The 27,254-nt window shown below is 36.8% G+C and overlaps 1 long non-coding RNA gene across 5 annotated transcripts in view; it reads right to left on the minus strand.

The window, feature by feature from the left end:
* Window positions 1-8,682: 8,682 nt before the first annotated feature.
* The window catches only part of LOC149744037 (uncharacterized), a 102,334-nt gene continuing 83,762 nt past the window's right edge, over window positions 8,683-27,254 (minus strand). For all 5 annotated transcript variants that reach the window (XR_016391589.1, XR_016391586.1, XR_016391590.1 and 2 more), the window contains one exon: window positions 8,683-14,577. This is a non-coding gene — a long non-coding RNA (uncharacterized LOC149744037). The remainder of the gene's footprint in view (window positions 14,578-27,254) is intronic.

Raw genomic sequence — 27,254 nt, forward strand, 5'->3', positions numbered from 1 at the left:
CATTGCAGTGTGCTGGCTTCTCACTGTGGTGGCTTCTTCCGTTGTGGAGCACGGGCTCTACGCGTGCAGGCTTCAGTAGTTGTGGCTCACGGGCTCTAGAGCACAGGCTCAGTAGTTGTGGCGCACGGGCTTAGTTGCTCCAGGGCATGTGGGATCTTCCTGGACCAGGGATGGAACCCGTGTCCCCTGCATTGGCAGGTGGATTCTTAACCACTGCACCACCAGGGAAGTCCCTATCCTATAATGATTTTGATTCTTCAGTTCCTCAACCCTCCACCCCATTAAAATAAAATCAGAAGTGGGATCAAGTCTCATTTCTGTGGGGAGAAGGTAGCAGGTAAGCTCTTGTAGACATTCATTCAGTCAATCAATCTCAGTTGAGGACTCCTGCTTCTAGCCATTATGGAGTAATTGGCCCCAGAATTTTCCTCTCAAAGCTAATCATTAGAAAATTAGAATAACTTAAACAACCCTTTTAAGACACTGGGCAGCTAAGAGCTCAGGACTGTGTTCCCCAAAGGAGGGGGAACAAATGAGGCAAGCCCTATGAATGTTCCTGCCTGGTGCCACTTTTCAGACCCAAGCTGAGCATGGTCAATGGGCTAATTTGAGAAAACAGAGATCAGAGTTCAGAGAGACTCAGGAAGCTGCAACTTGCAGGCAAGAGTACAAGATAGACAGGAGGTACACAGAGAAAGAGGGCTAGAAATATGTATGGTAGTCCCTTGAATTTTGGCTCAACACTAAACTGGGAAAACATAGGATGAGGATATGGGACCCTAGGAAAATAACAACTATTAGGGAACTGTAACAGAGCTCACGCAGCACTGGGAGACACTGAAGTGCTAACCCTCTGGAGGGGAGAAATCTTTCTGAAGACTCGGACAAATTAGTAGAGACCCAGAAAGACTTTAATAGCAGGGCTAAATACCCACTGGAAAAAGTCTTAAAAACCAACCTGGAAAGGTTCTAGCTGACCTGCAAGTAACCTAACATCTGCTAAAACAAGATTCAATGCTTTTTAAAGGAAGACAGTGAAATGAAGACACAACCACATTATTTTTACACTGTACAGAATCCAATAAAAATTATAAGGCATGTGAAAAGGCAGGAGGAAAAACTAGTCAATAAAAACAGATCTAGAAATGACAGATTTTAGAATCAGCACAAATACAAAAAAAAACAGTGTGACAGAATTCTAAAATAGCCCCCATAATTATATAGTGAATGGGATTTTGCAGGTGTAGTTGAGGTTATTAATCGGTTGGCTTTGAGAGAGATTCTCCAGGTGAGCCTAACCTAATCACGTAAGTCCTTAAAATAAGACTTTTCTTTGGCTGGTCACAAAAGAGTATGTCAGAGAGATCCTAAGTGTGAGAAGGATTCAACATGAAGGAGGTTCTCTATTGCTGAGAGGGAAGGAGCCATCTGGAAGGGTCTGAGAGTGGCCCTAGCAGCTGTCTGGCCCCTGGATAACGGCAAGAGAAGACAAGGACGTCGTCCCTACAGTTGTAAGTAACTGAATTCTACTGACAAGCTAAATAACCTTGGACACGGATTTTTCCCAGAGCTTCCAGATAACAGCTCAGCCTGGCTGACACTCTGACTTCAGTTCTGTAAAAGAGCCTCAGGAGAGATCCCAGCCAAGCCGCGCATACTAGAGTACCTAAAGATCTGTGAGATAAATGAGTATTGTTTTAAGTCACTAAATGTGTGGTAGTTGTGTCACAGCAATAGGAAATAAATATAAACAGCTAGTGTAAATATGTTCAAGAATTTGAGGGCAACATGAACCCAATGAGGAGAGAAGTGAAAAATATAAAAATAAATGGAATGTGTAGGGCTGAAAAATACATTGTTTGAAATTCACTGCATCTGTGTAACAGCAGTTGCACACTGCAGAAGACAAACTTGAACATTGTTCAAGATAGACCATATATTGTTCCATAAACAAGTTTCAGTACACTTAAAATTATTGAACTCATTCTGATAACAACGGTATTAACTTGAAAATCAATAACAAAATATCTAGAAAATCCCCTAATATTTGATATTTAAACACACTTAACTCACAATTTTTTTAAAAATCCAGGTAGGGGCTTCCCTGGCGGCGCGGTGGTTGAGAGTCCACCTGCCAATGCAGGGGACACGGGTTCGTGCCCCGGTCCAGGAAGATCCCACATGCCACGGAGTGGCTAGACCCATGAGCCATGGCCCCTGAGCCTGCGCGTCCGGAGCCTGTGCTCCGCAACGGGAGAGGCCACAACAGTGAGAGGCCCGTGTACCGCAAAAAAAAAAAAAAAAAAAATCCAGATAAATTAGAATATATCTTTAATGACTGATAACAATAACAGCCTGTCAAAATCTGTTGACTCTCTCTAAAGCAGTTCTTAGGGAGAGATTTATAGCTTAAAGCCATATAGTAGAAAAGAAAATATACATTTAATTCAATCATCTAAACTTCGCATTCGAAACTAAAAGAGTAAAATAAATTAAACTCAAAGTAAAAAGAAAGAATAAAAAGTATAAATCAATAAAATAGAAAAGAGCAAAAAGAGATAAAACCCAATAATACCAAAAGCTGTTCCTTGTAAAGACCAGTAAAACTGAAAATGTCTAAGCTGGACAGATTAAGAAAAAAAGAAAGAAGAGAGAAATGACCAAGATAAAAAGAAAAACCATCACTCTAGACCCTAGACTCATGGAAAGGAAAATAAGGAAATGTCATGAAAATTTTATATCAAAAAATTGATAACTAAGTGAAATGGACAAATTCATTGAAAGGCACAACTTACCAAAATTGACTCAAAAAGAAAGAAAAAAATCTAAAAACTTTATGTTTGTTACATTTCCTTTACAGTGAAAAACCTTCCCGTGCCTGGGGCTGGTGGTGGGAATGGCGATAAACTGGAAATGGGCATGAGAGATCTTATTAGGGTAATAAAAATATTCTAAAACTGATTCATGTTGATGGTTGTATAATTTGGTAGTTACTAAAAATGACTAAATTGTATCCTTGAAATTAGTGGATTTTATAAGTAAAATTCATCTCAACAAAGCTGTTTGAATAAGATAAACAAAGTAACTATAAAAAATCATTCCCACAAAGAAAATTCTAGGTCCAGATGGCATTCCTTGGTGAATGTGATCAACAATCTAAGGAAAAATGTCAATCTTACAGAGACTCGTTCAGAAAATAGGGGAGAAGGAAGCAGAAATGGTGAAAATTTCACAAAACATATATTTTACAAAGAACTTGTACATAAGGAAGGTTATATACTACACACACACACAGAAAAAATATATGTTCACTAAAGAAGATACACAAAAGGCAGTAGGCACATGAAGAGATGTTCAGCACCATTAGTTTTCAGGGATAAGCAAATTAAAACCAAAATGAGATCCCACTACCTATTACAAAGGTTAAAATGAAAAAGACTGACCATTGTGAGTGTTAGAAAGGATACAGCAGAACTAGTACTTTTATACACTGCTGGTCAGAATGCAAAATGGTGCAACCACTTTAGAAAAGTCTTTCTCAGTCTCTCATAAAGGTAAACATACACTTACCATTCAACCCAACATTTCCACTTCTACCCAAGGAAAGAACAATCCACAGGTATTTCTGTATAAATGTTTATAGTGGTGTTATTCAAAATAACTATAAAATGGAAACAACACAAATGCCCATCAAAAGGATAAATACAAGTGGTATATCCATACAATGGAATACTACTCAGCTATAAAAGGGAACAACTACTATACACTAAACAGATATATCTCAAAAATGTTATAGGAAGTAAAGGAAGAAAGACAAAAGACAGTGTATGCAATATGACATCTTTTATATGAAATTCTAGAAAAGTCAAAGTTAATATGTAGTGAGAGCAGATCAGCCTGGGCCTGAGAATAGGGGATGGATTGAGTAAACAGGGGTATAAGGTACCTTTCCAGGGTGATGAAAATGTTATATATCTAATTTGTGGTGGTTTTTAGTATATAAAGTTTTATGCTTAGTTTATATTTTATAAGCTCATCAATCATATATTTAATATGCATATACTTTTGTTTATGTAAACTATACCACAATAAAGTTTATATATAAGGTTAAGATCCAATTATCTGGGCAAATTTTTCAACTCATCCATTTTTATTATCTATAAGCTGAAGAGTTTTTTTTTTTTTGTGGCTCTCTGAGATTTAACATTTCTTTCAGCTCTAATTATATGCCATGATTTTTATATAAGTTTTGATAAAATAACTTGCATGATGCCGCCTCATGAACTTTTACACTTATATTTATGTTGCTTCTTGTAAAACATTATTTCCCTATAAATCCAACAGTGATTAATATTATAATTAATACTTTAAAAAAGGAATTGATAAAAGTGCTTTAGAAACCTCTTTCGAATACTGATAATGTCTTACTTAGGATGTTAAGACCATACCTGTCTTGCTCCTACTTCAGGTCCACTCTTAGAAATCTCTGAATATAAAATGCGGTGGTATCCCATGATATTATCCACAATAGTCTTCTCTAAGCCAGATTTGTCACAGTCATGTCAGCCTTCTTCACATCCTGTCACACTTTAGCAGTTATAAAGATTGGTTCCTTGTGATTTTTCGTTAAGTCTCCCTTTCTGAGGCTTGTTCATCCTGATGTTCTTACCTATAGGACAAGGTTTCAAGTCCATGGGATGGTAAGTCTGCATTACCTAGTTATTCCAGTCAGGAAAGATATATGGAGAGATGGCCAGTCTATAAAAGGTAACCTGATAGAGTCAAACATAGTTAAGAATCTGGTTATTTATTTCGAGAGCAGCTCAAAATTGTGATATGTCTGCTAAGAGTTGGGGCACTTCTGACTCAATCATAACTGAAAGGATTCTTTAGGGACTCTATGAAATCAAAAGATTAAATTAAGACAAGTTAAAACAACTTTAGAAGGCTGACAGAAATGTTCTACATCTTGAAAGGGATAGTGGTTACATGGGTAAATATATCTGTCAAAAGTCATGGATTCACACACTTAAAATGTGTGCATGTTCTCTGTATAAACATAACTTGAAAAGGTTAACAACCATTTTACAAGAGTAACTTTACAATGGAGAAACACGTCAAACACTACCTCAGCCAGGTGATCAAGGTTAATGTCAACAATGATAAGCCACATTGATAGTATACACCCTTGATGTTATGTGATAAAATTGGCACTTTACCTCTGTGATCTCCTCCCCCAAACCCATAACCCCATTATAATTGTGAGGAAAACATCAGAGAAATCCCAGTTGGGAGACATTCTACAAAACACCTGGCCAGTACTTCGCAAAAGGGCCAATGTCATCAAAAACAAGGAAAGCCTGAGAAACTGTCACAGTTAAGAGGAGCCTAAGGAGACATGATGACTAAACATAATGTGATATCCTGGATGGGATCCTGTAACAGAAAAAATACACTAAGTGAAAACTAAGGAAATATGAATAAAGTATGAACTTTAGTTAATAATAATGTATCAATATTGTCATTAATTGTGACAAATTAATATAAGGTGCTAATAATAAGGGAAAGTGGGTGTGGGGATATCAGAACTCTCTGTACTATCTTTGCACCTTCTTTGTAAATATGAAGCTCTTCTCCTAAAACAAAAGATTATTAAAATCATTCTCAATGAAAGACAAGAATATAAAATACAAGGGAGCTCAAACATATCCATGAAGGAGGCAGTGTTCATGTTATATAATTTATTGTCAAAATCTGAACATGTTTTGAAGTAGAAGGGGATGCAATTAATAATTGTATCAGGACAAGAGGCATAAACTGAGATGTATGGTCCCCCTAAGTACAAAGTCATATTAAATATCCAAGCTCTTGTTTCACACTTCCTGTGTCTCAATCCAAACTCTACCACTTGCTAATTAAGTAAATTATTTCACCTCACTGAGCATTATTTGCAATTTGAGAAAGAGAGTAATACCTTGTAAAATTTGGGAGAATTAAATGAGATGATCAAATTAAAGAGCTTACTTAGCAAATGCCTGGCACATAATCAGTACTCAATAAATGGTAGATGACAATTTGTGTATATTTGGACATTAGCGAATTTTGCTAAAGCGTGCCTGCATAATTACACTGAATCCTCTACACTAATGTATCCTCTTGTTTTTCACCCTAACCAACAGTAGTCATACAAATACTTACTCTTTAATAGTTAGCTCAGATGTGACATGACAACTTCTAGGTCCCACCCAGGATGTGTTAGGAGACTGAATGTCGTCTAGAATAATGATGATGAAGGTTATCATCATAACCATCATCATCATAAATGATACTGACTACATAGCTTCTTTTCCTTTCAGTAACTCTCACTTCACCTTATCTTGGTGGGTCTGTCAGTATCATGGTCCCAGCACCCAGCTGCAGAAGTGGTACATGGACAAGGCTGAGGCACATCCTCTTAGATACAGAGATTGCTCCAGAAATGGGCCTAAGACTAAAGCAGAGTCAATAAATGTCACGTGAGGAAAAGAGGTAACTTTACCTTTGGAGTCATGACCTCTAATGACATTAACCCAGATCTGCTAATTGTCTTCTTTGCAACAATGTGGAAAGACAACTCAGAAGCAAACAAAATTAAGAGGTAGAGAAGGAGATAGAATTCAGGTGCCATGGTTTGAACTCCTGAGTCCAGCTGTGCATGCACTCAGGAGTTCAAACCAGGAGACCAGCTGTGCATGGACTCAGGAGTTCAAACCTGAATGCAACCTCATGCAAATTTTTTTCCTACTTAAGCTAGTTTGAATTCCTTTTTCTGTCACTTACAATTGAAGAAGCCATAAGTAATAGAGTGAATTGTCTGTCTCACTCTGCACTTGCCTACAATAGCTTTTATACTATTCATGGTTTCTTGAATTTTTTTTCCCCTCCCTGGACTTACATCTTGGATAAAGACTGAAGTTCAGAGACTTGGTGTTTAACAACTTGGAATCCTTCCCTCTTGGTTGATAATTTGTAAATGTTGGCTGAATAAATGAATGATACAGTTCTTACACAGGTGAACTCAATTACTGGTCCTCCATCATTAGAATTTGCAAACAGTATGTGAATAGAAGGACACACTCTCTGGTTTGATTCTGGACATTTTCCTCCTCCATTATCGTCTCTATTTCAATCTGTTATGAGGTCATTTTTCTCTGATGCCTTGCTTCTCCTTGAAGAACAGGTTTTTGTGAGATAGCTCACACATACTCTTTATTTGTTCATTATTCCTGCATTAAAGTTCAAGGGGCTTTTCTTGTTGTTTCGTGTTAGTCTTTCATCTGTATAGCTGTCATTTTATTTCTATGCATTTGCAATTCCTTGCTCACATTTGCTCAATGGGAATATTCTCCATACTCAGCAGACCTCTTTCAATTGTAAGTGATGGAAACCTAACACAAACTAGATGAAGCAAAAAAAAAAAAAAAAAAAAAAGGTTACTTTGTTGACTCATGTAGCTGGATGTCCAAGGGGCAACCTGAGCTTCAGATACAGCTGGATCCAGGTGATTAAAGAGTCTTGAGGTGCTTTATCGTTCAGGGTCTGTTTGCCTTTGTATCTTTTTGCTTGGTGGCTTAGTTCTCTCCTGTTGTGGCTAGGCTCTTTGCATTGACAGGTAAGATAATCACTGTCCCAGCTACTTTATAAAATCATTACAGGTCAAAATGCTAAAGTAATAGTTACCTCTATGCCAATGACCATAGAACAAGTACAGAAAATAGCATGAAAGTAATCTAGTTGGGCAAAGCTGAGTCATGCTTTACACCAGGAAGTGATCAGACACTGTGGCTGAGAGACTCAAGAGAACTATGTGGGTGATAGAGGAACAATTCCACACTGGGATTAATAGCTGTTCACTAATACAAAGTAAAAAAAACCAACAAAAAAACAAAAAATAATTCCCTTTTATTGTAACTAGGGAAAGCTAGTCCTCAAGATAGCCCTTTCTTCATGACTTTTTCCGTCTTTCATTCTAAGACACATCTGGACATCAAAGTGGCAAGCTTAAAATCCCCATCACCATCACCATACTCTACTCTAGAGTCTGACTGCCTTGTCCAGCCATCAAAGACAAATATTTCACTCTTTTGGCCTATTACATGTAGGGTCACATAATACAAAAAGTTAACAAGAACTGAGTTCAATTAAATTAGAATATTAAATATTTTTGTGGACTCTCCACACCCACCAAGCACATAGTCAACACTCATGCAGCCCACTTCACCTGCTTGCATTAAGGCTTGACTCCCACACCTGCCTCACTTCTTACAGCCACGACTGTTTTCCTTAGAATTTCTAAAATATCACAATGGACTGCTTAAAATCTTGGAACAAGTGTCTACTCACAATAGCTAACATATGGTAAGATTATCTTCAGTTTGGTGTCTCAGTTTGGATCTAGACTGTACATTATTTAGATCAATCGTTCTCAACCGGGGGTAGTATTGTCTCTGGTGGATATCTGGCATTCTCTGAGACATTTCTGATTATCATGACTGAGTAAAAGACTGTCATATCTCCATGTATCTGGTGGGTTGAGGCCAAGGATGCTGCTAAACATTATACAATGCATAGGACAGCAAACAACAAAAAAATGTGTCACTCCAAAGTTTTAGTGCTGAGGTTGAGAAACCCTGATCAAGATGAATACATTTTGGGGAAATTTTTATTTTATTATTTAAATTCTTTATCACATACAGTATGAAGAATATAAACAGGTGAAGAAATAATTATTTGAAGGAAAAATGCAGTAGGCAAGAATAATTATTGATGATTTTAATTCTCTTTATAACTCTTTTCTTTCATTCTTTCTATTTTTTTTTTAAGCCATCATGTCCTATTATGGAATTCCAATTGGGTTCTTAGATCTTTAATAGAACAAAAACATGAAATAAAAATCAAAAAGCACTAAAACACAAGAAACCATGTTCCTAGTTCCCATTGTATCTTTTAGTAGAGTTATGACTTGGGAAAATCATTTAATCCCTTAAAAACTAACTTTCCAACTTTTCAATATGAAATATTTATATTAAATTATTGTTTTAAAATAAAATGTTAATCTACTAAAGAAAAACACAATGTAAAAAGAAACCCAAAGAAATGCTATGAGGGGAGAAAACCAAGGAACCAAAAACCCTAATTTAGCTTACCTTCTTTCTCCACAATGGTACTGAAACAGAAATTCTTCTAGAGTCATCTCACTAATCACTGAATTCAATGAACTCTATTTTCCTTTCCAGCTCTAATGTTTAATTACTAAATCAAACTTTATCTGTCCTAGGCTCCGTTTTTAAAATATTTTGCTCTCTATCAAGGATTAAAGTTTGACCTAATAAAATAACCAAATCTATCCTCTTAGAAACCATCAGGGAGTAATATTTCTGAGATAAACAGAGAGGAATCTTAGAGCATTATTCGAATACTTATAATCTCAAGAATAATGCCAGTCTAGAGCAGGTGACATTTTACATGAGGATGCCATTTTGCTTCTGCCAAATTATGTGAGAAGATGGTTTATTCAAGACTTGTCTAAAAGGGACAGCTCCAAAATGCCAAGCCACAGAGCAAGCCGTGTTCCAGAAACAGGAACAAGTGATGGAAGATCACTCCCGACAGCATTCACTTGGTATAAGAAAACAATATGTCTCACATACAGAAAACCAGTTATGAATTGAAAAGAAAATTTTAAGTATGAAACAAAATTTTCTTTGTTAACCAGTGGATTCTTCTAAGAATGTTTATGTCCAAAATTTCAAATAAGATTTTGGAATGCCAGAAAATGAGCAGGAATGTAAGACCAGTAGAAGTACTTACTAAGAATGTGTTCATCTCTTCTAGTTTGTCCATTTGTTGGTGCATAATTGTTCATAGTAGTTTCCCATATTCCTTTCCATTTGTGTGGTATCTAGGTGTAATGTACCCTCTTTCATTTATAATTTTGTTTATTTGAATCCTCTTTTATTTCCTTGATAAGTCTAGCTAAAGGTCTGTGTGTTTTGTTTATCTTTTCAAAAAAACTCAAGTTTCAGGGATCTTTTCTATTTTCTTTTTAGTCTCTCATTCATTCATTTCTGCACTGATCTTTATTTCTTTCCTCCCACTAACTTTGGTCATAGTTTGTTCTTCTTTTTCTAGTTCTTTGAGTTGTAAAATTAGGTTGTTTATTTGAGATCTTTCTTTTTTCTTCATGTAGGTATTTATCACTAAAAACTTCCCTCTTAGAACTGCTTTAGATGCATTCCATAAGTTTTGGTATATTGTATTTTCATTTTTATTTGTCGCAAGAAATGGTTTTGATTTCTCTTTTGATTTCTTCCTTGACCCACTGGTTGTTCAGTAGCATGCTGTTTAATCTCCACATATTGGTTAATTTTTCAGTTTTCTCCTGGTAAACTAGGAGAAACTAGGAAACTAGGAAAACTTTTAGTTTTATGCAACTGTGGTACGAAAAGGCTTTTGATATGATTTCAATCTTCTTTATTTTTTTCAAAGAAGACAGTCAAACAGGTACATGAAAAAGTCCTCAACATCAGTAATCACCGGAAAAATGCAAAACCACAATGAGATACCATCTCATACCTGTCAAAATGACTATTATCAGAAAGACGAGAAACAACAAGTGTTGGCGAAGATGTAGAGAAAAGGAACTCTCCTGCACCATTGGTGAGGGTGTAACTTGGTGCAGCCACTATGGAAAACTAAGAGGGTTCCTCAAAACATTAAAAATAAAACTACTACATGATCCAGCAATCCCATTTCTGGGTATATATACAAAGGAAATGAGAACAGGATCTTGGGAGAGATATCTGCACTCTCATGTTCATTGCAGCATTATTCACAATAACCAAGATATGGAAACAACCTAAGTGTTCCTCAGCAGATGAATGAATAAAGATGAGGTGGGGGGTGTATATACATATGTACATATTATTCAGCCATGAGAAAGACACCTTGCCATTTGTGACAACATGGATAGAGCTTGAGGGCTCTATGCTAAATGAAATAAGCCTGACACTGAAAGACAAATATTGTATGATCTCATTTACATATGGAATCTAAAAAAACCAAACAAACAAAACCCAAAATTCATAAAACTTGTAGAAACAGAGAAAAAAAGGGTGGTTACCAGGAGCTGGGAGGTGGCAGAGAAGTGATATGTTGGTCAAAGGTTATAAACTTCTAGTTATAAGATAAATAAGTTCTGGGGAATCTAATGTACAGTATAGTAATTTACATTAATAATACTGTATTATACACTTGAAAGTTGCTAAGAGAGTATATCTTAAATATTCTCACCACAAAATATAAATGGAAATTATGCTACATGATTCAGGTATTAGCTAATGTTATGGTAGTAATTACTTTGCAATATATACGTGTATCAAGTCAACATGTTGTACACCTTAAATATACCCAATGTTATATATCATTTATATTGAAATAAAGCTGGAAAAAAGTACTTACTAAGTTTCTTTGCTTCATGCTTTCTCCTCTCTTAATCAACCTTACCAATTATTTTGGTTTAAGATTTTCTGCTAGGTTTCCCCTTTGATGCATCTTTCCTGGATGTCTTTGTGAAGAAAACACAAATGAATAGAAATTCTGTTGCATGGCTCTGTCACTATCTGAGTGTACACTTGACTTCAGAAGGTCTTTATTTGCACTGAACCTTTAAACATATTGAAATTCCAATATTTGGGCTTTCAAATCTAATCAAACTTATCCTGGAGTAGAAGGGATTCACACCTCAACACAAACAAGGTTTCTTTCAACCTATCACATGGGTGGACTTTGAGGGCGCGATGCTAACTGAAGTAAGTTGGAGAAAGACAAATACTGTAGGATATCACTTATATGTGGAATTTTTAAGAAGTCAAATTCATAGAAACAGAGACTAGAATGGTGGTTACTAGAGGCAGGGGGTTGGGGGTAATCAGGAGATGTCAGCCAAAGAGTACAAACTTCCAGTTTTAAGATGAATAAGTTCTCTGGGTCTAATTACATTACGGTGATTTTAGCTAATAAAACTGTTTAATATACTTGAAAGTTGCTAAGAGTAGACCTTAAATGTTCTCACCACAAAAAAGAAATGGTAGTTACGTGACATGATGGAGGTGTCAGCTAGTACTATGGTAGTGATCATTTTGCAATATATAAATGTATCATATCAACATATTGTATACCTTAAACTTACACAATGTTATATGTCAATTATATCTTAATAAAGCTGGAGAATTTTTTTTGAATTCCTGTTGTTTCTTTCTCTTCTTTCTTTTTCTATTAGTGTTAAATATCTTGGCTTTTTCTTTTTATTCCAAAGCAAAATTTCCCAAGTGACTAATATAGAATAGTAATCCCAAAAACTGTTTTTTTTTTTTTAAAGAAAATAGATGACCAAATATACCCTCTTTTGGATATTCTCCATTCCCATTTGCCAAATAAATTTTCTGAAGTCCTGCAGCAAAATTAACTTTTTAAATTGTTTCCTCAAGATATCTCACAAGTGAACTCTCTACCCCAACGCTCTCCTTTATATTTTTCAAGTAATAGCTACTAAAACCTGTGAAGATAGCAGAACTCATTCTGGAAAATGCTGGTCTTTTAATTTGTATTATTTCTTTCCTCCTCTTTCCTTCTTTCCAAGAATTTGCAATCTTCATTGTGGCTCATATGTTACTCCCTTTGTAGCAAAGCACTTTTGCAAGAATCCCCAGTGATGCTGAATGTCTGATTTTAATAGTGTCTTTTAAGTCTTCATCATAATTGAGTTTTCTGCAAGGTACAAGAAACCTCCCATCATTTACTACCTGGTTCTCTTTGTCCCTTGATTTTCAAGGAACTATTTATCATCTGATTCTCACTCCTTTTATATGTCTCTTTTCCCCCCTGATTCTCTTTGTATCATCTTATAAATACGTCTTCACCAGGAATCCACTAGTTCTACTCTTTCTTTCGTTTTATTTCCTCTTCTTGTGTGATCTCAATCACTGCATCCGTTCAATTACAAGTGTATACTAATGACTCTCAAATCAGTATCGCCCGCCCAGACTCCAGTCCTGAGCCTAAGAATCAAATTTCAGTGGTTCCCAAATACTAGTCCGTAGTTTACAAACTTTGGGTAGGAATTTCGTGTTTCTTTTTTTTTTTTAAGCTTGGCGCTCATTAGAGTGCCTTCATCATTACACATACTTAATACATGTTGGTTAAATCAAAACTTTGAACCAAATTAACTACATGGCTTAATAATACATCTGAAAGTTTGAAGTCTATTTAACTTGCCATTGGTTAAATCACTTAATTTCTTTGTCAGCTCCATCTGAAAATTGGAGAAGATAGACGAGATAATTGCTATGATTCCTATTAACATTACCTTTCAGTTTCTAAAGTCTCTATTATCTCTTTTAAAATGAAAAGAATCTTGTAAAAAAACACCTAAAACAAGAGAAGCCTTAACTAAGCAGTTACGTTATTTCAGTTTGAATGCATTCATTTAATACACTTTTCTGAGTGCCAAATATGTGTCAGGCACTGGGCTCACAATTTTATTCCGATAACTAAGAAATACTGGGTATAAACAGAAAGATAATTCTAAAGAATGTGACTTACATTTCCTTTTTAGGTCTTATATTTTCTTATATGAGTTTAAGAAATATTCCACCAAATCTTAATTGAAACTAAAATGAGTTTGAAAAGTGGCCTAAAAAACTCATAAATTCACTGTTAAGGGTACCACTAAATAAATATTTATGCTAAAATATTTTCATAATTTTTTAAACTTGTAATAAAGTCGATCCTAGTTGCAAGGGCTTAGAGGGCAGTCAAAAAAAAACTGTACTGTGTTAAACATTAAATAATTACTTCATTTTGTGTTTGCTATAAATTTTGAAAATATAAAGGAAAATCAGAGAGAAAATAATATTAGCCTGATATTGATCAGAAGTGCTGGAAGGCAAAATAATGACATCTACTCATTATCAGAGTTAAGAGATGTTATGAATGGGGCATCTGGCACATAGCAGTTCACGAGCAGCAAAAAAAAAAAAAAAAAAAAAAAACTCCATAAAAGCATTGAATGGCACCCTGCTCACAGTATTTCAGAGCTACATATATGAATCAGAAATCTCAGGAGACTGAGAAATATTTAAATGTAACCCTCCTCACACTGGAATGAAGTACTTTAAAATAAATAGTAGCTGATGTAGACTGACAATTAGTGATAAGGGCACATACTTTTATCCAGATATTTTTACATCTTTAAAACTTGATCTAAATTATCAAGTAAAATTTTACATAAAATACTGAAGAAAAACTGGCATAAGAATAAGTGACATAGGGGCCTATTTTTAATAGGTGAAACGATGTACTTTTAGTTTTTGTGCTTGGTGGGATTTACTACATAAAGCATGGATGAGTGTTTGTTATCTCCCTTTTAGACCCTCACTGCATTCAGAGTCCAGTCCTTATTCGCCTTGGTCTTCCCAACACATAGTTGAGTAGGTGTCCAGGAGAAGGGGCTCCAGAAGGCTACTGAATTCAACCAAGCTAAAAGACAAAAGAAAAGAAATACAAAATACATGCATGATTGATATGATTATATAAAATGTGTGTAAACATGGGAGAAGCCCTTTTAACTGGTCTCAATTTAACTAACCTATTGGGTTAACTAAGAATACCAATTTTCTTTGCAAGACTTAAAACTTATGTTCATCAACCAAGGACTGCACCAGGATACTAAATTATGGTCTAATACTCTCCCATTTCTGCCACCACCACATAAGCTGCATGTTTATCAAGAATAATTTGTGCTTTTTCTCAATTTGTTTCCCCCAGGTGTCCTTTTTATTACTTCTTTGTTATTTATATAACCTAATGGAATATGAGCATGGAAAGAGCAGTTCTTTTGAAGTCTGTGCTTAATGGTTTCAAAATACTTAAGCAGGTTACAAACAAAGTCTTGAATTATGTATAGAAAAACATAAATTTAAAAAATTAGGCAGAGGAATATAAAATCTATGAGGATTATAGTCTTGGATCATTTTACAAATACATTTACGTTCTCATTTCACTTAAAAAAGACAAACAACATGGAAATAAAAGACAATGCATTATAAATACAGTTTATACAAGATAAGTAAATTCATGTTAAGATACAAAATAAAACAAAAACAAAAACCAAATAACGGTAAATGTAGCCCTGCTTCAAATTATTATAAAGTGAATGACAGTTAAAATAGTACATCTATATCAAACATTTTTAAATGACTCCCCTCTTTAAATTATTTCTGTCATTAATTGACCGGTGAGGCCAGTCATAGTGAATAAAAAAAGACTACTCTGTCCAAACTAAACATAATATATGATACCAGATGGCAAAATTTAAAACACTTTCCTAGTACCTCTTCTTACTGGTAAGCCAATTTCTTTCTTTGTGCCCATTCTACCATGAAGGCTTGGCCATGAAGTTTGTTACCTCAGGTAAAAATAGAGCAAGTTCAGCACAGAATAACACAGTCACTATTCAGCTTCAAGTCTCAATGCTGACTTATTTTTTTTCCTATTAGAAAAAACTTATCTAATACCCTATGTCAACAACAATATCAGAATCTCAAAATTCCAAGGGATCTTGTAGCTAACAAGGTAGAAGGCAGTGTTGGATTAAAAAATATATATTAATTAGATGTGTATTTTAGTTAGTGGTCTCAGTCATTTATATATAACTTTTAAAAAAACCTCTTCTTGCAAGAGAGGTACCTAGAAAATTATTTTGCTTTGAAGGTCTGCTTTTTAAATTGCATGGTGATGCCTCTTCACTTGCTAAGTACCCTGAAAGTTCTTCCCTCTGAAAAGGATTTGCTAGCTGTTGTTTATAGCTAAGGAAAGAGAGTGGCTTGATATGTTTAAGAAGAGAGTAGACATGAGATACTGTCAGGTCTGCACAGGATTGGAGAGGGATCTAGAAGGCCTGGTACACCCCCAGTGGAATTGCTGAGGATTGAGAGCTAAACTCCCTGGGGAGGCTGAGACCACCATGGTAAGGGAATAGGTAGCCATGGGATGGATGCCTTGACATGAAGAGTCTATGCCAGGACCTGGAAAGCAGGCATTTCAGATGCTCTCAGAGCATCTGAAGCAAAGAAAATCAAGATGGAGCCAAGTTACTGCAGAAAGGGAACCACTGTACTCTGAAAAGACCATGAGTTATACCAGCTTTAAGCTACTTCAGCAGCAGGTAGAGCAAGATGTGAAACCATGACTCAGAGTCTAGTTAAGATCACTTATGGTAATCTAGAATTTATTATAAGTCAGGAAGAGAAGAACATGCAGACCATAGGCCCCTCTGTCAAATCTCTGGGCACAGGTAGGTATCCCCGTGCACCTAGAGCGGGCCTGCATTGGGAAGGAAACGATGGAACACCCTTTGAGATGGGATGAATAACCTTGATAGTAAGTGTGAACTATGACTTCACTGAGTATTCACCTCATAATGAATTACATTCCCTTAGGAAGTTTAAGTTTTTCTGAAGTACACTTATGGAGGAATAAAGCATCATATTTTATTCTTTCCACATTTGAGTGGGAGCAAATACAGTTTTTACATATATATATATGTATATATATATACACACACACATACACACTCAAAGATATATACATACAAATCTAAGAATAGAAAACTAAAGTATCTGGGAGGAAAACCATCTTGATCTCTCTGCAGAGAAAAAAATATTTGTTCGATTGATTCTATGGAAATTGGAATGAATGAAAATGTGTAGCTCTAAGAGTCTTCGTTTTACTTATTAAAATGATTTATGAACAGTTTTGAAAAACAGAAACTCTTTGGTATACACCCTCAGAATGTTTTCAGACAGTCATAAGAATTCATGTCCCAGAGTTAAATTATTCTGATAGATGTAAATATCAATATCAAAGAAGTGCAGAATAAAAAATTCTTACTTCTTAAGCAAAAATGGGATATTGAGGCAGTTAACAGCTGAGGGTAAGACGGGGGAACCCATCTTAGATGAGGTGCACAGGAAAAGTATCTCCAAGTGAGAAACATGTCAGGCAGGACAGAAACATGAGAAGGGACTAATTACAAAAGGAGCTGAGAGATAGAATAAAGAAAAAGAAAAGAGAAAGGAAGACAGAAAGGCTGATAGGAAGGCATTCAGGTTAAAGAAAGGAAAGGAAGGAAAGAAAGGGAAAGAAAGAAAGAGAAAGATCCTTCCTCTGGGGGAAAGTGTGAGGCTAGGTGTTGGAAAAGAGATCGGAGCACAGAACTAAAATAAGAACAGAGTAGCTGCAGTGAGACGAGCAAGGTGGAAAGTGACACCAGATGACACTGGAGCAAAGGTCAGCAGCCAGGACATGGCAGTCATGAGAAGGCCTTGCTGTAACTGCAAAAATGTAAGAGCTGTTCATTTTTGAAATACCAAATGTCTGACAGGGCAAAAAGAAATGAGTTCTTTGCCATGATTTAAGAATTCTGTGATCACACTTGCCTTCTAAAGTACGAAAATCCTTTCTATCACAAACACTTCTCACAAACACTTCTCCACTCTGTCGAGCTATGATGCTCTTCCTACCATCAATTCCTAATAATGCAAAGATGCCCAGTGTACGAGCACTGTAGAGTGTGTGTGTGTGTGTGTGGTTTCAGAAAATAATAGTGTTTTTTTTTTTCCAATAGGAACGAGAATGTTTTGAGGCTCAAGAGTCTAGGCACACACAGTTCAACGGATTTACTTTGGGTCATACGCCTGGTCTACCACCTAGATCTACTTTACCATTTTCCTAACTGTGGTCCAGAATAGCCACAGGCCATGAGTTCTAACAGATGTGATTTCCTCCTGTATTTATAATGACTGCTTCCATATTTCTTCCTCTTCTCTTATAAACTCTGCGTCCACAGTCTAATCCCCACCCTCCTTGGAGTCAACTAACAAACCTATTTCATACTCTATTAATGATTCTTTCTTTTTTCATTTTTCCAAATATCTTTTCCAAAGCAGAGATTATTAAATAAATTATTTCCCAGAACACTCAGAAATGATTGAATTAATCAGAAAGTTTTAAGTAGAATTGATTTCTGAGGAATACACGAATTTCTGGAAGGGGGCAAATCATGATGAGTTCCTAGACTCTTTTGCAAAATTTGGCAGTTCATAAAATAAATTAGAGGTTTCAACCTGTTTTCTGAGGAAAATAAAACAAAACAAAACACAGTAACTGCAAGCACTATAAACTCTTACAATTAATAAAGTTTCCAAGGTTTTTATTATCTTTATTTTATTTCTATTATAAATAATTGTAAAATATAATGTACTATGAAAGTCCTTTTGTATTCATTAATTGTATTTATACTTAATAACCACTGGAGTTCCCTGATATTTAATTAGATTATTTATTTTTCATTTTGTTAGGTCAGATTTCAGTATCTAAAAGATGAGTGGGGTAGCTGTAACTTCTACTAATGAAGACATTGACTTTTTGGAGACATTTTCTCTAACCCGTTTTCCCTCAAGTGCTTTGCTTAAACTATTTTTCCAAAGTAAGATAAACTTTTTCAAAGGCTGAATTAGGGTAAGTTGAGACAAACGTATTTTATTTCAGATATCCAATGAAGAATATATTCTTAAAATTGCCAGCAGCAGTAAATGACATACAAACAGAGCAAACAGCACACTGAGCCCCAGCAAGTCCACCTGTCCTTTGTGTGCATTCTTTTCATCTTTCCCACAGTCTTTAGGTGTCGCTAAAGAGGCTCCTAATAAATTGTTATATAGTCTTAGTATTCCAAAAATTGCAAGGAGGAATCATCGATGTCAAGAATTCTTTGAAAAAGCTACGTAAGAACCGAAGGTTGACACACTCTCTCTCTGAGTGTGGTTCCCAACAGGAAGCCAATGTGTACTGCATGCCTAGGCTTCAGTCCAAGCAATTATCTCTTGGCTAGAGTCAGGATGAGCAGAGATCCAAGTGTCATCGCTAGATGACACTGAGAAGAAAGTGGCATTTGGTGGCTGAATCAAGCAAAACTCTGATCTTTGATTCATGGTGCTGTCTTGTATCCTGGGATGAGCTAAGAAATTAGTGTGTTCCCTTTCATTTGTTGAAAGGAGCAGCCAAGTCTCTGTGGGTGATATTCTGTTAGGAACTGGAAAATTCACTACACCAGAAATGGGCAGCCATCCTAAATTTTCTATAAGATAAATTAACTTGGACAATATCATTGGAACTTCTACCTGGGGTGATCCAAAAGTAATGATAATTTCGATCAAAAAGTATAAATTCAAGTGTATTTGAGTTAAGAGGGCTCATAATCACTAAGAGAAAAACAACAAAAATCTTTTCCTTCAGACTATACTACAAAGCTACAGTAATCAAGACAGTATGGTACTGGCACAAAAACAGGAATATAGATCAATGGAACAGGACAGAAAGCCCAGAGATAAACCCACCCACATATGGTCACCTTATCTTTGATAAAGGAGGTGAGAATATACAATGGAGAAAAGACAGCCTCTTCAATAAGTGCTGCTGGGAAAACTGAACAGCTACACGTAAAAGAATGAAATTAGAGCACTCCTTAACACCATACACAAAAATAAACTCAAAATGGATTAAAGACCTAAATGTAAGACCAGACACTATAAAACTCTTAGAGGAAAATATAGGCAGAACACTCCATGACATAAATCACAGCAAGATCCTTTTTGACCCACCTCCTAGAGAAATGGAAATAAAAACAACCAAATGGGACCTAATGAAACTTAAAAGCTTTTGCACAGCAAAGGAAACCATAAACAAGACCAAAAGACAACCCTCAGAATGGGAGAAAACATTTGCAAATGAAGCAACTGACAAAGAATTCATCTCCAAAATTTATAAGCAGCTCATGCAGCTCAATAACAAAAAAACAAACAACCCAATCCAAAAATGGGCAGAAGACCTAAATAGACATTTCTCCAAAGAAGATATACAGACTGCCAACAAACACATGAAAGAATGCTCAACATCACTAATCATTAGAGAAATGCAAATCAAAACTACAATGAGATATCATCTCACACCGGTCAGAATGGCCATCATCAAAAAATCTAGAAACAATAAATGCTGGAGAGGGTGTGGAGAAAAGGGAACCCTCTTGCACTGTTAGTGGGAATGTAAATTGATACAGCCACTGTGGAGAACAGTATGGAGGTTCCTTAAAAAACTACAAATAGAACTACCATATGACCCAGCAATCCCACTACTGGGCATATACCCTGAGAAAACCATAATTCAAAAAGAGTCACATACCAAAATGTTCATTGCAGCTCTATTTACAATAGCCCGGAGATGGAAACAACCTAAGTGTCCATCATCGGATGAATGGATAAAGAAGATGTGGCACATATATACAATGGAATATTACTCAGCCATAAAAAGAAACAAAATTGAGCTATTTGTAATGAGGTGGATAGACCTAGAGTCTGTCATACAGAGTGAAGTCAGTCAGAAAGAGAGAGACAAATACTGTATGCTAACACATATATATGGAATTTAAGAAAAAAAAATGTCATGAAGAACCTAGGGGTAAGACAGGAATAAAGACACAGACCTACTAGAGAATGGACTTGAGGATATGGGGAGGGGGAAGGGTAAGCTGTGACAAACTGAGAGAGGGGCATGGACATATATACACTACCAAACGTAAGGTAGATAGCTAGTGGGAAGCAGCCGCATAGCACAGGGAGATCAGCTCGGTGCTTTGTGACCGCCTGGAGTGGTGGGACAGGGAGGGTGGGAGGGAGGGAGACGCAAGAGGGAAGAGATATGGGAACATATGTATATATATAACTGATTCATTTTGTTGTAAAGCGGAAACTAACACACCATTGTAAAGCAATTATGCTCCAATAAAGATGTTAAAAAAAAAAAAAAGAAAACAGATCCTGAATTAAACGCATGTGACTCTGTTGCCTGAGAGAAGGCAGTGCTGATGATTTCACATATATATGAATGTAAACTGAGGCTCTAAAGTCTATGCCTGGGACCAATCCTGGTGCTGCTCTGATTAAGGTTAAATGAGAAATCTCTTTCCCAAAATGGCATCTTTTAACATTTAATAAAAATTAACTGAAGTGCCTACTATATGTGATGTCCTATACTAAGTATCAGGAATTCAGAGGGAAACACAAATTACCCATAGTCTTTCCATCAAGGGTATCCCCTGTCTGAGGGAGGCGGACGTTAAGCATGTTAAGGCACAAATAAAAATCTAATTATAGGTGGCGATTAGGACTCTACTGAAAGGTGCTGGTGGGAAGTGAGGAGCTAGTGAGAACAAAGAAGTGGAAGTACTGTAGCTTGGGGCGGCAGTGTCTCACTCTGTAGCCAAAGCCCCACCTGAATTTTTTCGCCCTCTTATATGATCACCTTAACAAACTATGCAGTGACGTTTGGTGTGTTTTGAAGACATAGCTGGTGTCTTTGTATGCAATGTTTTAATCTGCCGTAGGGGTTTGCCATATCTGTAAACTCCACTACTAGGTCAAAGGTTCCTGACCAGCCTGCTTCAGATACCTTAATCCGAGTGTCTAAAGAGCCGATGAAAATATTTACTTCTTAATTTTGATATATTTATATACAGCAAAACCAAATTAATGTTCTGCTTAGCAAGAAACATCAACTGAAGCATAATTTAAAGTTTATGAGAACTTTTAAATAATGTCTTTGACTACTCAGCTTTAGAATTCGGCACAAATTATATTTTCAAACTCTCATAGCAAATCTAAACTTAATTAAAAGAATATTCTAAGTGTTTTTTAAAACCAGTGATAACACTATTATGTCCAAATCCTATACCATTAATATGTAAATAACTGTAAATGTAGTCACATACTTGAAGTATGTTTTCTGTCAAACCCGTTCAGCTGCAACATGCATTTATTGTAGTACAGTGAAATAAGAAAAAAAACGTAATTATTGGTCATTCCCACCACGACAGTAGGAATCAGAGATATGGGAATAATACTGCTCTCTTGTTAATTCATAACACTCAGAAGCCTTATAGCTAAATCCCTGTGTGCCTCTTTTCCTATAACAAAATTTTAGAAAAGGATGATAAAAAGCAAATAAAAAGGGAATACAGTTTTCCCTTAACTTCAAACAAAGTTGGGTAAATGTCAACATTCTGGAAGAATCCAAGAAACACTTGACAATGGCAAAATGATCAAGAGTGACATAATCAACAAAATTCTATTTTTTTTTCTGTTCTGAAGTTTGAGGAGTTGCACTTACTAACAAGATTACACACTCTTTCGTTTTCATTAAAAAAATAAAAATAATCATGGATGATACAGAGGAGAAATTTACAACCTGTACCTTTTATCCTAAGTTACACAGTTCAAGTTGCAACTGTCAGCTCCAAATATATTTTATAATAAGGGCACAGAGTTAAAATCTTGATGGACAATAATATATCAGGTTGCTATGGACAAAGAATAAGACATTTCCACTATGGCTTCTGGAAACAACCATTATATTGGTGGTCTTCCCTATTCCCCAATATTAATCAAAAATGACTGTCTTATGTTTGCTTTACACAGGCAGACAAAATCTTTTAAATTCATGATTCAATGTTCAAATAATCTAGTTGATTATTTTAATCACATCACACACAGAAGTACTTCAGTCATCCAATATTTCCCAGGAGGCACAGCCTCAAGTGCCATCTCTAATCTTTTTAGAGCACCCTCTTCTGCTGCCGTTCATTAATTAAACAGAGTTTTGCTGATGATTCTTTTGGCTGCTGTTCCCCTAGAAGCTGCCCGATCTCTTGTCATCATATTGTTTCCTTCATCGCAGCCACGCTGGTTCATCATCAATTATTTTCCTCCTTCAGAACTATTTTCCTCTCTTTGACGACTTGATAAATCTTTACAACCAAATTCTGCCTCACTTATTCAAATTACTTTTCTTCAAAGGCACTACCGCTCTGTCTTTGTAATCATTTCCTTATTCCCCAAAGGAGTTTAAGACTCCAACATCAACTACAGACATACATAAGTAAGTGCCCAGATTAAAGAGCAAAATTTCAAGCCAGGAGCCAAGTTTGATACTAATATCCGTGTCATTCAGAAAGGGTCAGGAACTGGGGTAGCAATAGTAATCTATTCATTTATTTTCATTCACTCAATGTATTCAGTGCTATAATTCATTCAGAGCTATATTTATTAAGTACCCGTGTTGTATCACCACTGTTCTGGACACTCTGGTGGGCAAAACCGAAGTGGCATTTTTGGCAGATTGTGTTTCTCAACAGAGTCATACCCACATGTCCCTCTCATCATGTAACTTTGACATTTCCACCATAGAGGGATGAGGGCCTATGTTCTTTCCCCCTGAATGTGGATGCACTTGCAACTATGGCAGAAGTAACGTTATTTGACTCCTGAAGCTAGATTTACAAAGCCACACAGTCTCTGCCTGGTACTTCTGTGACACTCACGAGTGGCAATAAGTTACTATGTAAGTAGTCTGACTGCTCTGAGGTGGTAGCCATGCCGTAAGGAAACCCAAATAAGCAGCCAGCAAGAAATGAGTACTCCAGTTTTGACTGAGTTCACTACCAAAAGCCATCACCACCTTGCCAGCCACATGAGTGAGCCATCTAGAAAGTGGATCTCAGCCTCAAGTCAAGCATAGAGCAGAACAAGTCATCCCCACAGAGCCCTGCCCGAAATGCAAATTCCATAACTACTGTTGTTTCAGTCACTAAAAACAGTCAGTAAGTTTTGGAGTGGTTTGTTACTCAGCAATAGATAACTGCTACATCCCAGACCTCAGAATACTTACAGCCTACAGTGGAAGATACAAAATGTTACCAACTTACATCTCTATGACATACTGTGATATACACCCTGTTGTCATATAGTTCACTCTGTTTGGGTCAGTGGGGTAAGAACAAACACCCTAGGAAGCCACACTTCCAACTGAAACTTCACCTTTGTGTGAAAGAGAAAGAGCTGTTTCTTCCTCTCATAAACTTCACTGCCATTTTCTGGAACACATGGCATATAAACCCAGGATCATCACGAGCATGAGAGTTATGTTTGCAATTCAGTTACAGCTCTAGCCAAAACCTTGACATTCAGAAGGCTCCACAAAGTCAAAGTCCAGGAAACCAGAAAATAATTTAACCCCTTTTGCCAGAACACTCTTCCTAAACTTTAATATAATCATGGACTATTAAATCCCACTGCTGGGAAGCTTTCTTTTTAAACTACCACACCTGGAATCTAATGATAATGATGATGTTCCTACTCTATTGCACCTACTACTGATAATAATACATTTATTGATCGATTACTACTACTAAATATTTTACTAAGCATTGAGTATACATTTTCTCACTTAATCATCAAGTAACCCTATAAGATAAATGCTAATGTTATCAACGTTTCATGGAAAAGGAAATTGAAGCATAGTAAAGTGAACTCAGTTGCCCAAGGCCACCCAACGTGTGAGCAGTGGTGTTGTGTTTGAACTCAGATAGCTTCAACCCACAGCCTGTACTCTTAACCGCTGTGTACACTGTCCTCTTTTGTACTACGGCAATGCCTTTCTCGGTTTACTCATCTTAACTGCCCAATTGATAGCAAGTTCCTGAGGGCAAGAATCAAGTCTTAGTCATATTTTATCTGTATAACCAATAATGAAGTGCCTGGTAAAAGTATGTTTGGTGCTATGTAAATAGACATTACATAAACCCATGATGGGATGAACTGTATAAGTCACTTCTCCTTCCTGGTAATATCCTTAACAGGAAGGTGAGGTGATTACAGTAGGTAGTCAGAAATATCCGTTTCAGCTCTGAAATTCAATTATTCTCTGACCTCTACTACCTTTTTTTTTAAAAAAAGAAAAAACCCTTCACCCTTAACATTTTTTGAAATTTATTTTATTTATTTTTGGCTGTGTTGGGTCTTCGTTGCTGCGGGCGGGCTTTCCCTAGTTGGGGCGAGTGGGAGTTACTCTGCCTTGCAGTGCATGGGCTCCTCATTGCAGTGGCTTCTCTTGTTGAGAAGCATGGGCTGTAGGTATGTGGGCTTCAGCAGTTGTGGCACGTGGGCTCAGTAGTTGTGGCTCACGGGCTCTAGAGCACAGGCTCCATAGTTGTGGTGCACGGGCTTAGTTGCTCTGCGACACGTGGGATCTTCCCGGACCAGGGATCGAATCCATGTCCCCTGCATGGGTAGGCGGATTCTTAACCACTGCACCACCAGGGAAGTTCTGACCTGTACTACCTCTAAGTGAGGCAGGAACTGAGAATTTTCATTGCCTTACCCCTAGACTAGAGAATAAGATGTTTCATAGGGTTGTACTGAGACTGGCTTCTCCTCTTAGCATTGGGATTTAATGTGCTACTTTAATGAAAGAGTTCATTCTCTACAGATCCTTGAGAGTCACTCAGTTGAAAGAGTCAGTCACACCTTTGTTCCTAGAGATTGGGGGAGAAACAGAAAATTCCTCAAGGCCCACAGGGCTTGGCAGTTCTTAGGGGAGACAGAGATCAAGGTTGGGATGCCATTATCACTCTTTGGGTCTCTTTGGTCCTCAGGAACGACCCATTCAAGGCCTCCTCATCACAAGGTAAGAGAAATGAGAAGCTGAAGCTCCTTTTGCAAGGTGGCAAAATGAACTCCACATTTTATAGCCTAGTTCTTGGAATTTGATGTATAAATGCTGTGGAATGCTGAGTCGGCTTTAGGAGGGAGATGATCTACCTCTGCTACCTAGTTTAATTTTGCTTTTTTGGGGGGGAGGGGAAGAGGAGGGAGGTATTAAGTTCATTGCCAAGCAAAATTACTCAGCACAACCCTCCCTATTCGAGCTCTCACAAATGAGAGGCATGGATCTCTGCCTCAGATTCTCTGCTCCACTTAGGTGTCAGAGACATCACATCAAAGCCTTTTACTTTTCCTCTCAGAAATGCTTGTATTTTTCCCCTGTGACATCTACTGACTACTCTCTCATATAATTTACCTGGACTTCCTGGGTTGTAATGTTTTACTATTTCCCCAGCAATGACTTTAGAAAAGCATTTTGTTACCTACAGGACACAGTTCATGCCCTCCTTTTCTTACTTATAGTCTTGCCAAGTTGTCTGTAAAATGAGTCATTTCCCTTACTCACTAACATGGTAAAATGAAAGTTGCCATCTTTGGCAGGGAAGGAAGATAGCCTAAATGGGTAGAAACCGTGTTTGACTAAAGCGTTAATATATGGCAGTTTGACACTACAGATATTTAAACATTTTCCCTGTCTGTAACCACAAGTATTATATTACATTCCTATTGGATCTGCCTACAGTAGTACTTGGCTCTCTTTTCTTCATGTGTTAAATATACATTTCCTTTATAGCTAACAGTTTGGTCAACTCCTGGAATTTATATCTCTTCTATGAGCCTCACTGCTCTGTGATTTCCTGGGGACCACTCCTAGACTCATCTTACTACTCATCCTAGTGGACCCTTGTAAATATTGACCCTTGGTATCTGTCATTACAGTGATGATCGACACAAGCAGGCACTTCTGCAGAGCCTGCCAAGACGACTCATTCTCCCAGGGTTACCCAACTGCCTTGCTCACATTGGATGTTGGCCAATTTCCTCCAAATCAATGTGGGAGAGCACCAAACTTCTATTTTTTGTCTCTCCTTTGTTCTTTGACAACAGCATCTAATGACCACACTCTCCCTCCTCTGTTTCCATGGCTAGTAACCCTGAGGTCACTTTGACTCAGATTCTTTCTTTGAGATGAACATTAGTCAGACTGTTAGGAATTCATGTATGTATAGCTTGGCAAAGAGATATATAGAACATTGGAATGACAGTCACACACCGTCCTGGGCTTTTGGTTTCCCTTATTGCTTTCAGTCTGCCTCACTGTGTGGAAACACTGAGCTCCCTGCTTCTTTCTAACCTTCAATGGTTTGGTATCTTTGATTGCTTAGTCTCCTTATAAGACCTGAATCCACAAATCTCCTCTTTTACACCTGTCATGAAGAATTACAGCATTTTTGAAACATGCAAATAGTCTCTTTACTGCTTGGCCTCCTTCCAAACCTCTACCTTCCTTTCTTCCATTTATTCATTAGACATTTATTGAGCACCTATTATGAACTGGTATTGTTCCACATACTGTAGCTAACTTGTCCTACAAAAGAAATG

The sequence above is a fragment of the Delphinapterus leucas genome, unplaced genomic scaffold, assembly GCF_059928025.1.
Source record: "Delphinapterus leucas isolate spDelLeu-1000000601 "Yukka" unplaced genomic scaffold, BTC_Dleu_Yukka2 spDelLeu_asBTCV2_sq25, whole genome shotgun sequence".
Classification (NCBI taxonomy): Eukaryota; Metazoa; Chordata; class Mammalia; order Artiodactyla; family Monodontidae; genus Delphinapterus; species Delphinapterus leucas.